The sequence below is a fragment of the Macrotis lagotis genome, chromosome X (assembly GCF_037893015.1).
Source record: "Macrotis lagotis isolate mMagLag1 chromosome X, bilby.v1.9.chrom.fasta, whole genome shotgun sequence".
NCBI lineage: Eukaryota > Metazoa > Chordata > Mammalia > Peramelemorphia > Peramelidae > Macrotis > Macrotis lagotis.
This window is the reverse complement of record NC_133666.1, coordinates 635,577,314-635,592,966: the sequence shown is the minus strand read 5'-3', so window position 1 is coordinate 635,592,966 and position 15,653 is coordinate 635,577,314. Positions and strand designations below refer to the sequence as shown.

The 15,653-nt window shown below is 37.4% G+C and overlaps 3 non-coding genes across 3 annotated transcripts; 1 reads left to right on the top strand and 2 right to left on the bottom strand.

Annotated features, from left to right (window-relative positions):
• Nucleotides 1-6,830: 6,830 nt before the first annotated feature.
• On the top strand, nt 6,831-6,903 carry TRNAR-CCG (transfer RNA arginine (anticodon CCG)). The gene has a single exon. It is a non-coding gene; the product is annotated as a tRNA-Arg (tRNA).
• A 1,497-nt stretch (nt 6,904-8,400) lies between these two features.
• Nucleotides 8,401-8,472, bottom strand: TRNAM-CAU (transfer RNA methionine (anticodon CAU)). Its single transcript has one exon. It is a non-coding gene; the product is annotated as a tRNA-Met (tRNA).
• Nucleotides 8,473-14,865: 6,393 nt separating this feature from the next.
• TRNAM-CAU (transfer RNA methionine (anticodon CAU)) lies at nt 14,866-14,938 on the bottom strand. The gene has a single exon. It is a non-coding gene; the product is annotated as a tRNA-Met (tRNA).
• Between the last annotated feature and the right edge of the window lie 715 nt (nt 14,939-15,653).

Genomic DNA, 15,653 nt, shown 5'->3' with positions numbered 1-15,653 from the left:
GACACTTAATAATTACCTAGTTGTGTGGCCTTGGGCAAGCCACTTAACCTCATTGCCTTGCAAAAACTAAAAAAAAAAACAACTAAAAAAAATGCTGTGGGAAAGTTTCTGACCAGATACAAGATAGTAAAATAAGCACCAAGAGGCACATAAATAGCAAATTTTCCCACAGATGTTACAAGGACCTAACATTCCTTTAAGTTACACAAGATTGATTTTTTGGTATGTAAAATGTCAACATATAAAAAGTACTATTTGCTCTCTGCCTAGCATTTCCTTGGCATCAATAGAAAGCACTGATTAAGTAGGGAAATGGTTGAGAAGATGAGGAGACTGAGAGAGAGGATAATGAGAGAAATGCATTCCTTCATAAAAGGAGAGATAAGAGAAAGAAGAGGGAGAAAAGATTGTTCAGAATAGAACTCTAATTAATGAGTGTGATATGAATTGATGAATCAGTAAAAGAAACCACAATGTAATAGTTAGGAAGACTATAAGGAGTAATGTAATATCCACATGGCCAACACTCTAAGGAAAGTTTCTGTACTTTTCTCAAGGCCTCAGTGCCCATCACATAGATACAGAGACTAGGCCTGTAATTTTATTAGAATAGGGAAATCCCTAATGATGAAACTATCAATACTTTTCTTCCAGTTAGCATTTAACACAATGTCCTACAGCACTGAGGAGTTAAGTGATTTGTCTAGGGTTGAATGACACATATATGTCAGAAAGAAGACTAGAACTTACCTCTTCCTGTCTTTAGGTTAGATTTCTATGCACTTCATCACTATATACTGCCTCTCTCCTATAAAAGGAATTTATACTCTATATCTCACAACACCCTTAACTTCACAAAGATCACTAATCATGTCAAAATTCCAAGCTTTCTTTCCTCTTGCATCACCATATTCTCTTAATGAGTCATTATCTCCAATTTTTCTCTACACCCTAATTTAGAGCATAAATATTATCCCCTTTATGCTTGAACATTCATAGTCATTTCACCTTCATCATTGTGAACCCATACTGTTCTCTGAATGGCTTTATCTTCATAGGTCTTCCATGATCTGATGGCCCATGTGAGCTCTTCTGTAGACAAAGTGTTATACATTTTAAACTTTCTTTCTCCCCTTGTTCTGCTGCCTCTTTATTCTTAACAGAACCTTTCTCTTCTCCTGTGGCTTTAATGGAAAAAAATGGAAGGAGGGGTTTCATCATTTTATTTCTTTCCATTGATACTTTTCACTCATTATTCCAAAACCATCTTCACATCCTTTGTCTCACAGCTCCAATCTCTCCATTTAGCAGTAAAAGTATGTATTGCTTCAGAACAAAGGGTATGTCCAAGAAAGAAGAAGAGAGAGACAGAATGCATTTATTAATGGAGAACATTTATGCAGTGTTTTAAGTTTTGGAAAGTACATCACAAATATCTCATTTTATCTTCACAACCCAGGAAGGGAAATGCTATCCTACTATTCCCATTTTAAAGGAAAATGTAAAGAAAGGCAGAAAGAGATGGCATGAAGTCTGGAAGCTAATACATATCTGAGAAAGGATTTAAATTCATATCTGCCTAACTTGAAAATCAAGGCACTATACCACCTAAAATAGGTTAGCTTGGAAAGGTGAAGAGAATAGATTTTAATATATGGGGGATGTTTCTAATCAACTTGTTCAAAGTCCAAAAGAGGAAGAACATCGGAAAAAATTCCAGAAGTGAGGGACAGAGCTGTTTCCATGGTTCTTTATGGCTTTTGAAGCCATCTGTTACAACACCTTATAGAATTTCTAAAAATCTCCAAACAAGAACCTATCTTTCTTTCTCCTGGCTACCAATCACCTTTAACATGTCCCTCAGTCATCATGGAGAGCAATAAGGAATTACTTTGCTATTTTAGGAAAGTGTAATGTCCATTAGGAAAAGACCACCATGCATGTTCAACAACTGGGAAGATACCCCAGTTCAGAATATCAAGTGTTCCCCTTGATTCGGAGAACTGATCCTTGCAAACCTTCTCTACACAATTAAAACATTTCCTCTTGATCTTTACTTTGACCCTGGCCCTGCTTCACCAGTAGATTAAATGAGATGCTAGATTATGAATAGTGAGATAGTATGTCACATTAAACCAAGTTGGGACTCATCCTACAATCATACCTACAGCAACCTCTCAATACAAGACCTAGACCAAAACACCACCCGGTCCTGGATCCTGAGGAGGATGTTTAAGGAAAAACTGGTGTTTCTCACTCTCTTACTCTTTGACTACTAATGTGAGAGTTAATCTGTCATTGGCCTGCTTGGTTAAACTGTTTCACTCAAAACCAAGTGACCTTTAAAGAATTTTAACTTTCTTAATTTTATGGCTTGTATCTTAAAGAACTTTAACTCTCTCAATCTTTTGGTCTCTAACCTCCTAATGTGCAAATTACATCAGTTGCTGGTCTCCTGGTTAAACTGCAGCACCCAAAACCATGTGGCCTTTAAGGAAATCTGGCTGTTGTAATTTATATGTCATTAGCCTTAATGGAACAAGAAGGCACTGGATTGTACCTTCCACCTTCTAGTCGAATGAAGGTAATGTTTATCACATAAGTATTTAGAGAGTATGAGCTACTAAACACTAGGGAATGAGTCTGAAATTTATCTCCTCTTCAATTCCTAGATTTAGTCCCATCAATTTAGAACATCTGATTAGCAGATAATCATAGTGAAATGTAAATCAATTCTGATTTCATTTTGTATTTGATTCAACCAAAACATGTAAAATCTTTTAAGTCATATTTCTTTGATCAGAACTTCAGCTTTCTTCTCTCAGCTAAGCTGTCTCATAAATCACCTAATTCAGAATATATTGTCTCTATACATCTTACTGTCCATATATGATTTGCTATCCTATCAAGAAGTCTTATTAGAATGCAAGGGGGATCAAGAAGTTTGATATCTCTATTCAACAAATAAGAATATGGATTCTAAACAGAGCACCAGCCTTGGAGTCAGGAGTACCTGGGTTCAAATCAGACCTCAGACAGTTAATAATTACCTAGCCGTGTGGCCTTGGGCAAGCCACTTAACCCCATTGCCTTGAAAAACAAATCTAAAAAAAAAAAAGAATATGGATTCTAACCATCAACCTTTCCTTAGAGCAGGATGGAAGAAGTTGTTTCCTAGCTCCAAAAGACCAGCCAAACATATTGTTTTTACCATTTATGACACTTCAGACTTTATAAGCAATCAAATTGTTTTCTCTTTTATGATTTCATTTCTTTGTTTTCTTAAACTTTCCAAAACTAAATGCAGGTTCACTTCATATGTGGGTTTAGCTTGCTGAGGAAGAGTCCAAGATCCATCTTGTTTTTGACCACTAATCTCACCAATAAAAGAAATGTGCTAAAAACTTTATTGCTTCAATGAACCTTAATTTTAAAATGTACAATGATGAGAAAAACCAACTGACTCTGTTTTGTATCATCTTTGACATTTTGTACAGCTGCCAAAGTTGTTTTGTTTCCCCCAGTTAAATTTAGTTTTCATGCAAGTCATATAATTTGAGGGGAAGATATTTATCATTGTATTATTAATTGTTTTGCAGGATACAGGTAAATGCAACATATAGAGTTTAGACTTTCTAAACTCTGGAAAGAACTCAAATCTAAAAATAATAACACTAAACATAGTAACTGTACTTTACTGTAAAAGCCTTTTAAGGCTGTCTTCAGAGTTCTTGTGTTTACTGAGGGAGTTCTGGATCTAGTTTGTTCTGATATTATATAAATAAATTGCATGACTTAGACATTGTTTCTTCACTAATAGAAACTACTCAGGACAATAGAATTCAGTATCAGACTGACCCAGAGTAGTTATATAAATAAATGCTTGTCCAATGGAGCTGACTATGAAAACTATGATTATCAGCGACAATGTCTTTTTTTCTATTTCCAGTACCTAGAAATGTGCTTTGCATAAAAATCAGTAATTGAATTCCACAGAGTTCTGTTGAATCTTTGCTGAGACTTATCTCCAAATCCACCCAACAAAGTATCACAGAACCTAGACTGAAGAACAGAATATTCTGGCAATGTAAATATCTGCAAATACCAGGAGTAATTCTCTTATTCACTAGCCCAGGTTATCTTTAAGGCTATAAATTACAAAGGAATGATCTAAATGCTTAGGTGGAGGGAATTTCCCAAACTTAGAACATCTTATACCAATTAACAGTGAGATCTAGAAAAAGGAAAAAAGTCATATTCGAAAGAGTCTCTCTTGCTATGTCTCTTTTCTATGTGTTGTGACCTTGACAACCTACTGAAAGTTCAGATGTTCTGACTTCTTTCCATTATAAAAAGTTATCATTGTAGAAATGGAGTAATTGATCTCTTAAAAATGTCTGAAATAGCTCATTTGAATTAACATTGGTATGGAGACATACTGAAAGATCAGTTTGTGGTCTAAAGAAAGGTTGCAAAAGAGACAAATAGAATGTAAAGCTGTTTATTTAAGGTCATAGGGAGAGCCTGGTCATCGGGCAAGCCTGCCTTTTATACGATGAGTGCTGTAGGAGAGTGCTGTGGTTTCTATGGGGGTTTGAGAATTGTTTGGGGTTTTCTATGGAGATTAAGAGTTGTTTGGGGGTTCTATGGAGATTGATTCATTTTCTCAAGAAATGATATTCAATGGAGTTCAGCTGGGTTAGAATGCAACCCAGGTTTGTATCCAATACATTTGGGTCACAATTTTCCCAAATGTTATAATATCAAATTTGTATGGTTCCCCCCTCCCCAATCTAGCAAAGTGGGATAAGGTGCATTATAATCTTGTAACCTGAACACTCCTTCACCTTGACAAAGTCACCAGTACTTCCCAGTTAATATTGTAGGTTCTCCAGATCCCTTCCAACCTGACATTTTAGGTTCTATGTTCTGAGTTTCCACATTGTTCTTACAGTTCTTGGCCAATCCAAAACCATTTATTAAAAAGTTATTATTATATATTAATTTATTAAGGACTTACAGCATGCCAAATCCAGGGATACCAAAGCAAGACTGAGATAGCCCTTGCCCATATAGAGTTACATTCTAATGGAAGAGTTGAGTCAAGTCAACAGATATTTATTTAGCACTTACTCCATATACTTATGCATAACTGTGTACACTTCAAGGAATGCAAATATGAGCAAAAGGAAGGCCAGTCATTGCCCTCTAGGGCATCCTAGTGAGAGAAGATAACACATATAAGGGAGCTGAAGATGGGGTGAGGGGGTCCACTTGGAAGCCTGATGGAGCTATCAGAGAGTTAGGAGTGTAATTGGGAGAAGATTATCACAGGCCTAGGTTCTTTCTTTTTCAGTTTGAAGAGCTCACGATCACTAGGAGAGGACTATAGGGGCTGAGGTCACAATGAAATGAAAGGTCAGTTTAGAGGGTTAGAAGTGGAGAAAGGACAGTCCACAATACTTCTCTAGCAGGGGAAAGGATAGCAGAGTTCTTTGTCCCTAATCCCATCTATAAAGAAAATGTCCTAATAATCACCTAGCCATGTGGCCTTGGGCAAGCCACTTAACCCCATTTGCCTTGCAAAAACCAAAAATGTCCTGTTGTTAGATGTATGTTAAGGATTAGGAGAAAAATGAAAGGGCAAAATTGGAGTTGGCACTTTCAGATCAGTGACTTGAGTTCAGTCTTTTGTCAAGAATGTCATTTTTGTTTAATATTATTTTCTTGCATTCGTAGTAAGGGTTTAAAATAGGAGGGGTGAGTTTTAAATTTTCTTTTATATTTCCCTCAGGATTTTAAAGGAGAAAAGACACCAATCACCTTGGCCTGTGAACTGTGTTCACTCTCCTCTCATTATCTAAGAGTTCATTTCTTTCTTTTTCACTTATGCCAGAAAGACCAGCCCCAATTATTGCAAATAATTCAAAACTTCATTCCTTCATCAGTTGAGAATGTCTCTTTGGATTTTGGAATCAATCAAATGTGTAAATTAACAGAGCAATCACTACAAACCTCTACTGCATCAATCAAAAATTTAAACCAATTGTGAACAATATTTAGGCATTTCTATTGAACCAAGCAAAGATGTGATAGTAGATTCTAAGAATGAAGTATTTCTAGCTATTGGATGAAATGACAAGGGGAAATGCATTAGAATTAGCTGAAAAAATTAGATATACCACTGGACCTAGGAATGCCAGATTTTTGCAGGAAAGTAATAACTATTTTCTTTCAGGACATGAAGCACCCCTCTTAAACTTTAGATACATCACCCATGCCCGACTGGCACAGGCTATACTCCCCAATTTTTGTTATCCTTTTTTTGAAAAGTAAATTTCTCCAGGGGACTGTCAATTTGAAATATTTTGTATTCTGATCTCCATAATACACCGTGTCTGGCAAATAGTAAGTACTTAATAAATGTTTATATTCCTTTATCAATTCTTTTCTTACAAAGGCACAATAAAGGACCAGTCCTTATGGATGAGAAATTTATAGCTCATTGAAGCTAACTAAGAGTTCAAAGTCAGAATCAGAAGTTGTACTGGGAACTGAAATCTAGCCTGCCAAATCCTCCTCTCTTTCCTCCTTGTTTTCCTCCCTCCTAGCCCTACTGGGGGTTGAAAACATTAAATAGTGATCATTAGAACACCAGAGGAGGTTTGTTATTAGATATAGCTTTACACTAACGTCTTGCCACAGATTTTTAGCAGCCAAAATTGAACAAGAAATTCCATAGTATTAATCAATGATAACTCTCCAAACACGTCTTTTTGTATTTTCTACTAGAAAGAACAGGGAAAAATAAAACATATACTCCCGTAAGTGGCCGCGTGGCCTAATGGATAAGGCGCCTGATTCCGGATCAGGAGATTGAGGGTTCGAATCCCTTCGTGGTCGTGGGAAATAGTTGTTTTATTCTGCATCTAAATTGTAATCTGTTGGGGGTAAAGTCATAAAGAGGAAAATGGCGTGAGATGGTAAAATCCCTTTTCATATCTAGAGCCTGAGTTTCCCCTTATATAACATGACCTCCTAAATCGCAGCAATACGATTTGCCTGAGAAAAGGAAATTTTGTCTACCCGGAGCTTCCTTTTATGTCCGTGGGCACATGTATCTTACGGAATCAATGGGGTTCACCCAGCCCCGCGGGTGGGAGCTCCCCATGGGTAGCTCCTGGGGATGCTGAGGATCAGTGGGTCAAAGGTGGGTCAAAGGGGCTCAGATCGCCACCAGCGTTCGGGAAAAGAACGTGGGATACACCCCAGGTCTCCCTCTGATCCTCGGCGCCCACCCCAACCCCATTCTCCCTTCAAGAAGATAACCATTTGCTTTCTTTCTCCTGTGGACCCGATTAGGCTATTTAGGTGAACAAGAAGTAAGGTACCATATTTGTGCTTCCCACATGCTAGGTTCGGCCCTCTTAATTCTATGGTTGGTTTTGTTGATTAAGCAGAACAAAGAATATTTTCAATTCCCAATGGAAAAGACTTGGCTCCTCCTTAATATTAGATGTCACAGAGGAAAGTATCAGGAAGGCTGAGGACAAAAGAGTATGAAGAGGACTAAGTTTGCCTTTAGAGTAGAGATTTTTAACTTGGTCTTCAGATTTCTAGGGGTCCATGACCTGGGATGGAAAAAAAAATGCATCTTTTTTACTAACCCCTATTTCCTCGGTAGTCCTATAATTTATAAGATGGGATTAAAAATGAAAGTAAGCTTGATAGTGCCGGACCTGTTTTAATGGGGGAAGATAACCATAAAGGGGAAATGTAAATGGGGGGGGGGGTGTAAAGGAGGTTTGCATCATGACGGGGTCCCTGGAAAGAGAAAGTCAAAACTCACTTCTCAAGAGTCAGAAGACCAGGGGTGAAGTTCAAGGGTGCAGAAGAGGGAGATAAGGTTAATGGTCAGAGCAGAAGGCTAGGAGAACAAGTAGCTCTCAAGGATGAAGGGAGTGAAGACCGTTAAGCACTCGTAGACTCCCCCAGAATGCCAAAGGGGTGCATAAAACAAACAAGGTTAGGAATCCTTGCTTTATAAGCAGTCCCCTCTCTGCTATTATCTCAGGGTAGGGAGGTCTCAGTACAAAGCCTTGCATATAGTAGGCGCTTTAAAAAACGTCTCTTGACTGCCCTGTGGCTCCCCCACAAAATTAAGTGGCTAGAACCCCTTCCTACTTAAGACATAATACTTTCCCTCAACAACCCCATCTTTAGATTCTCCCCAGTGCTACCTCCTCTTGTCAATAACTTTTCCTCCTTGGATCAATACGGGGCCTTTTTGTCTTTGCTTCCAGCTTGGTTGCAGTTTTGGCGGAAAATAGAGAAAATAGTTTTGAATTCTGTGCACCTGGGTAAAGGTTCCTTCTCCAACACTCGGTTAAAAATATTTGCTAGCAGAGGATGGTTTCGATCCATCGACCTCTGGGTTATGGGCCCAGCACGCTTCCGCTGCGCCACTCTGCTATACATAAAGAGACGTCAGAAGAGAATGGATAAGTGTCCTTTTCCTTCAGGCATTGTTCTCTTTTAGGAGTTATGCCAGAAATTTCCTGCAGTGACAGAAAATCATTCCACCGGACTTTTAAAAAATATCTTTTATTATTCAGTTTCTCAGAAAATGAAAGATGCTGTTATATATGTATGAATTTATATGAACATATATAGTAAATGTACACATACATATATAACTGACTTAGCATTTTATTTAAATTCAGTTATTTCTCTACTTCACCTATCCTTCGATATCTTCTTTTGCCCTTTGTTTCTCCCGAATTAAAAGATTTGATGAGGAATAGGGATGGAAAACAATGAATGAAGAAGATATAAGGAGGAAAATCTTTAGAACCAAAGCATCATCCCTCAGGGGGTTGTTTTAGCCTTCCTTACAGTCTTCACTGCTTTCGTTCCTTGAGGAACACCTCCCCTCCCGTGGCCTGCTCTCTGATCCTTGTCCTTATCTCTCTCTTTTGTTGGAACCTTGGACTTCACCCCTAGTCTTCTTCACTCTGTGAGGTTGAGTTTTGACCTTATCTTTCCAGAGACTGTCGTGGTGCAAACTTCTCCTTTGATTTTCCTTCTCCCCCCTATTTCCAAATTCCCTTTATGTGCTGTCTTCTCCTAATAGAATATAAGCTTCTTCAGGCACTGTCCTGCTTACCTTTATTTTTATCCCCATCTTTTAAGTACAATAACTAGCATATAGTAACACTAAGTAAATATTTCCCATATCTGCTTACCTGCCCGTTTATATGTCTCTGAAGTTTTCTTCCTTTCTGTTTAACAGCCCTTAGGTGACAGAGAGATGGTCATCATGAAAATTCTGAAAAAACTCTGGGAGAGTGAGATCTGGACTCAAAGAGTCATTAGTTTAGGGAGAAATTCGAAGGAATCTCCCTTTTTTTCCCCCCTCTTTAATTTTTTTTTATTCTCAGTCCTTCCCTATGTACTTCACCTTTTTAAATCACACATGTTCTCTCACATGGTTCTATGAAGCTGCCTTGCTTCAAAAGACAATCCTCAGGGCCAGTCTTCCTCACCCTCCTTCTCCAATCCCTACTCCAAGGTGTAGCCCTTGGGCCTCCCCTGCCCCAGTTCTTACAACTATACTCATTTCTTTGAGGTAGCAAAGGCCTCGCCATTCCTGAGAGGCCCCACAAACCAAGTGGGACTATTTTTCCTAGGTCACACTTTTCCATGTCCCCACATTGCCTTTCTGCCCAAGATACATGCCTTTCTCCATTGTGGATAAATTCACAATAACACCAAGTCTTCTAATAGAAACACTTCTGTGCTGTCATAGAAATAAGGCAATCATAAAGAGAGATACATCAATTTTTAAAGATAGAAAGTTCGGTTTTAGAATTGCAGCTTGTTGACATGGAAAGGATGAAAAGCTGTAGCATTTGTACATCAGTACAAATAGTTATAGGGATAGAAGCCCCTCCTCCTTAAGACCAATAGTTATACAGATAATTAAATACCTTGGACAGAAACTGCAAATGGACAATGAAACGATGTTGGAGTCATATAAGAGGCAAGGACTGACTTTGATAACTCAGTAGGAAATCCCATAGTTCTTTTAATGACAACAAGTTTCTCCCTGAAACAAGGAATTATTCACATGGAAAAAATTGTATGCCTGTTTAAGTATTTGTGTACCTTAATGAATGTTCATTGACTGATCTGATGGTCTAGAGGTTTTAGTTTTCTAATATTCAGGATTGGGTCATTCCAATTATACTTGCCATTGCTTCTGAGAAAAAATAATTTTTCTAAGATGAGAACTGTAGATTGAAAAACTATAAAAGAAGAGTTGTGGATTCTTGAATTAAATAAGATAGACAGTTGCAGTCTTTTGCAAATTTTAGATAATGCCTAGATCATGTCTTTTGATAGCTAGTATTCCTTAAATCTTTAACCTGTTCCCTCCTGTCTACTCCTTCTTCAATATTTCTCTGGGTGATCTCATCAACTCCCATGGATTCATTTATTAACTCCATTCAGTTGATTCTTAGCTCTATCCTTTTCAAACCCTACCCTTTATTTAGTCTAGTATCTTCAATTGCTTATTGGTCATCTCAAACTGGATGTCCTATAGGCTTCTTAAACTCAACATGAATTCATTTGCCATCCACTTCCAACTTTCCTATTACTATTAAGGACATCACTATTCTCCTAGTGACCCAAGCAGGCAACCTAGGTATTATTCTGATAGTTTCATCTTCTCTCATTCTCCATTCTCTCATCCAATCTCTTGTTAAAACTTAATTTTTACCTACTTCCTTATTGTTTCTCTTGTAAGTCTCCTTCTCTCCTCTGACCCTACTAACACTTTGGTGCAGGTCATCATCACCTCATGTCTGGCCTATCGCAATATCTTTCTGGTTGGTTCCCCTATTTCATGTTTCTTCTCATTATAGTCTATCTTTAGGATGCTAAATTGATCTACCCAAAAGACAGTTCTGACCACATCTCTCCCCTATTCCTTGAACTCCAATGGTTCCATATCAGCTCCAGTATTAAATTCTTTTTTTTTTTGACCATTCAAAGTCCTTTTTAACCTGGACTTCTCCTACCTTTCCAGAGTTCTACAATTACTCCCCCATATTCCCTGGGAACCAATGATACTGGTTCCAAAAGAAGATTTCTATCTCTATGGATGCATTTTTGCTCATTATTCCTCCATACCTGGAATTAGCTCCCTCTTTCTTTCTGCTCTTTAATTCCCTTGGCTTTCTGCTAGTCCCAGTAAAAATTCTACCTTCCACAAGAAATTTTTTTCTGTCACCTTAATTCAAGTGCCTTTCTTCTGTTCATTATTTTCAATTTATCCACTATATATTGTTTGTACTTTATGAGAATAGAGACTGGTTTAAAAAGTTTTCCTTTGTTTGTATCACCAGATATTTGCACAGTAAGTGCTTAATAAACACTTATTGATTGAATAACTCTTACTTGGACATTTGCTTTTGGGGAGGGGGGGTAAAGGGCAATGGGGTTAAGTGACTTGCCCAAGGTCACACAGGTAATTATTAAGTGTCTAAGGCCAGATTTGAGCTCAGGTCCTCCTGATCAGAGGGCCTGATGCTCTATCCACTGCACCACCTAACTGCCCCTGGATACTTGCTTTACACCAGATCATGAACTTATGGAATCTTTTTTCAATTTTCATGTGAACAGAAATCTCCTTTTGTAACATTCTTAATAATGTTCAGTCAATTTCTGTTTGAAGACCTTCAGAGAAGAACTGTTATTTCCCAATTTTGGTCAATTATAGTAACTAGGAAAATCATTATTTGGAGCCAAATTAGTCTTTTTTTTTTCATCTTTACTCTTGATCCTCCTGTATTAGGCAGAACATGTCTAAGCTCTGTTCCACATGGCAGGCCTTCATTTTTCTCCAAGCTTAACACAAGTTTCTTCATCCCATCTTCTCTTGGGATAGTCTTTCATTAGCTCACAATGGTGAGCTTTCACCAATACCCCTTTCCTTAACTCAGGAAAGAATAGGCACAAGAAAGACAACTATCCCATATGTTCATGGCTTCATAAGAGTTTCAGGTGAGAGAGGAAATAAGGTCTTTACACCAACCAGAAATCCACTACTGTTTATTTTCTTTCCTTGATATCTGGAAAGAAAAGGACTGAGTTACCTTCATGGAAGTCTTTTCTATACATACTTATTTTTGGTCAATATATAATCACAAAGATTCCTACTTGCCACATATCAACTGAGAGGAAACAGTCATAGGATACTGAAGAGAATCCACAGAAATGAGAAATCCACAGAGGATATTGCATATGCTCATTGAGTACCTAATTTTCATTGGTCAGTCACCTGTTTCCAAAGTAATACTTGGTCCATAATCCTATTGTGATCTTTCTGAAACTTGACTCAGTGGGTCAGATATTCTTCCATATTGTCTGTCATATGAAAACTGAATAAGGAGGAATACTTAATCGCCCTTCAAAGTTTTTGATAAAATAATCAATAGCTGTGCTTCAAGGACAAATCCCTAAGGCACTCTAATGGTGAAAGGACACCATATGTAGTAGGTCCCAGAATCACCATGCTGTCATCCAGGCATTTTGCTATGAATTTAATATTGCTATCCTTATTATGAGAACAGAAGTCAAGTCAACATATCATTTCTGAAAAGGTCAAGTCAATCAATTTTTGTGACTACTCACCTTGTGCAAAACACCTCAAGTCTCCCAATACATTCTATGTATTACTTTCCTTTATTAGAATGTAAGCTCCATGAGAAGAGGACTTGTCTAGTTTTTTTATATTTATCTTCCTATTACTTAGCATACTATCTAGCATATAATAACTGCTTAATAAATATTTTCTAATTCTTGTCTTAGCTTGATATATAACCTATATTTATCTTTGTAGATATATATATATATATATATATATATATACACATATATCATCTCTTTCCTCTATCAGTCTAATTATTTTGTCAGTAATGGAAATGATGTTAACCTGGAATGATCTGTTTTTGGTAAATCCAGTTGTGTCTTTCTATATCTAAATGGTAAGAAATTATTCCTAGAGTTTTTTCTAAGGAAGCAAGGGTCCATTCACACTTTTTACTTCAATTTAGATTGATTCACTTTGATAAAAACAAAAATATCCTCAACAAGATATGTTCATGACAGGACACATTGGTTTTACTTGCTCTGTTGGAATGAATATTGATTTGAAGATAAAGGAAAAGAGGGATTTATGAGGCAAGAACAGTAACTCAAATTTTTCTTATAAGATCATCTTTATTAGTCTGAAACACCAGCCTCTGGGTTTATAATTAATTAGAAGAACCAGTTGCTGAGACAGGAATGATGGATATTGATAATTTAGAAGATTACTTAGTTGGCACACGAATGGGAGACATTTTGATTTTTGAAACAAATAAGAGCAAGGCTTATTTTTACTGAGGTTCAAGTCCAGAACTATCACTAATGAGACAAATGTCATATTGCTTTTTGTATTTTGTTACAGTAAACTTCATTTGGTGAAGAGTCACAAGCGTTAATCACAAAATTATAACTCTAGAAACAGCCTCAAAAATCATCCAACCCTTGTCTTATGAAAGAATTCTCCCTCCAATATCCTTGGCAGGTAATCATTCAGTTTCTGCAGCCGATAGAGCTCTGGACCTGGAGTTAGGATGACTCGAATTCGGATCCAACCTCGGACACTATCTCTGTGACCCTGGGTAAGTCACTTAAAAACTATTTGCCTCTGTTTTTTCATCTGTAAAAAGTCGATAATAGCACCCACCTCCCAGGATTGTTTCGAGAACCAAAAAGAGATTAAAATTGTAGTTTAGCACAGTGCCTAAGACAGACTAGTTATATATAAATGTTAGCTATTATTTGTATTAATTACCCCATATTATTATTGCTTCTCCACCTTCGCTCTCATGTTCTCTTTACTTCTTTTACCCTTTAAAAACTAAGTTCAGATAGTTCCTTGAGGAATCCTGGAGTCCTTTTATTCATGTGTTGTTATCGTTAGCCAACTCCAATCCTCTTACAGTACAAGAGAAGCAGACACTGACAACTCATTCATACCCTCACGGAATATTCTATAATCGAGTTGTCCTAAATTTCCATTAGATGGCGGCGTTTTCCCTTTAAACTAGACAGCAGTTACTCTTTTTCTTCTGCCAATTTTCAAGGAGCTCTTATTAGATGGAGCTATTATTAGTTGGTTCAATTTAATTTAGGGGGGAAAAAGGCATTTTCCCTCTCTATTCTTTTCCCCTGGAGGGTGTGATTTCTATAATCTTAAAACAGAGGTTTGTAGTGATTCCTCTCAGGAATCAGAGAAATCAATGCTGACCTGTCTAGTTTATCCTGGGCAGAGAGCAGAATCGGGATAACGTTTTCTCTCGCCTTGGAGATGAAAGCAGTCCTTAACTTGTAAAAAGTTAAAGGGTAGCCTCCTCCATTCTTCTCTTTTCTTTCAACCAAAAATGGCTGAATGGATACGAAGCTGGTTTTCCTATTGCTCATTTATGTACGTTAGTGGTGAAAGTGGGGGTAGTTAGCGTCCTATTGAAGAGAATTGGAAGAATTAAGGTCTGAAATCCGAAGCAGATGCATTTTTTTTCTTTCTATGGAAACTGAAGTTTGAGTTACATTTTTCGAGTGTTCACAGTCTCTTTCCTTTCGGAGGAATTGAGAGATTTGCTCTTTGAATCTCAGGCCTCTGTCGCAATATCTCTCCACCCAGATTTTCTTCTAGTGACAAGGAAATACAGGAAACAATTTCATTATTGTAATTTCCCTGATAGAAGAGAGTCGAGAAAGAAACGGTTTTCCAACGGAATTCAAAATATGTTGTGCCCTCTCTGAGGATCGAACTCAGGACCTTCAGATTATGAGACTGACGCGCTGCCTACTGCGCTAAGAAGGCTTCGGGATAAAAGACTGAGCTGTAAATTCTTGAGGAAGAAGCTTCCTCGCTCTCAATTGACAGCAGTATTGTTTTATTTTGGGTAATTTTCTTTAACCTAAAATATATTTATTTGGATATTTTAGATAGGGTTCCTTAGGCCTTTCCTTCTCTGTCTCATCTCTCGTATTATTTCCTAGTTTATTATCAGAGTAGAAAATTCATCCCAAGCGCCCCCTACCGGCCACAATAAGTTAACACTTCTTGACCGCAGAGCTCATGATTCCCTTTACAAAAAAACCTGTCTGAAGAGAAATATACTCCACAATTTGGATCCAGTTTTTCTACCCAGCGTTGTCTTCCCAATAGAATATAAGTTCTTTGGTGCTAAGGACTCTCCTTTTTTGTTTTTTCTATCTTCAGCCAAAACGCCAAAAATCATTCATTGAATTTATTTATTAAGAGTTTCTGGTGATAAAGAGAAAGACAAAAATACAGCCTCTGCCTTCAAGAAACTCACAATCTAATGGGGGGGGGGGAGATGTGTAAAATAAATATGTACATACAATATATATGCAATATAAATGAAGTGTAATTTCAAAAGGGAAAGGAAAGAAGGTGGGGGACAGGGAAAGGCAAAAGTACAGAAGATGGGATTCTAGTAAAACCTTGAAGGAGGACAGGAAAGCCATATGTCAGAGTTGAGGATGAAGACCATATAAGAGAAGGGAGACAA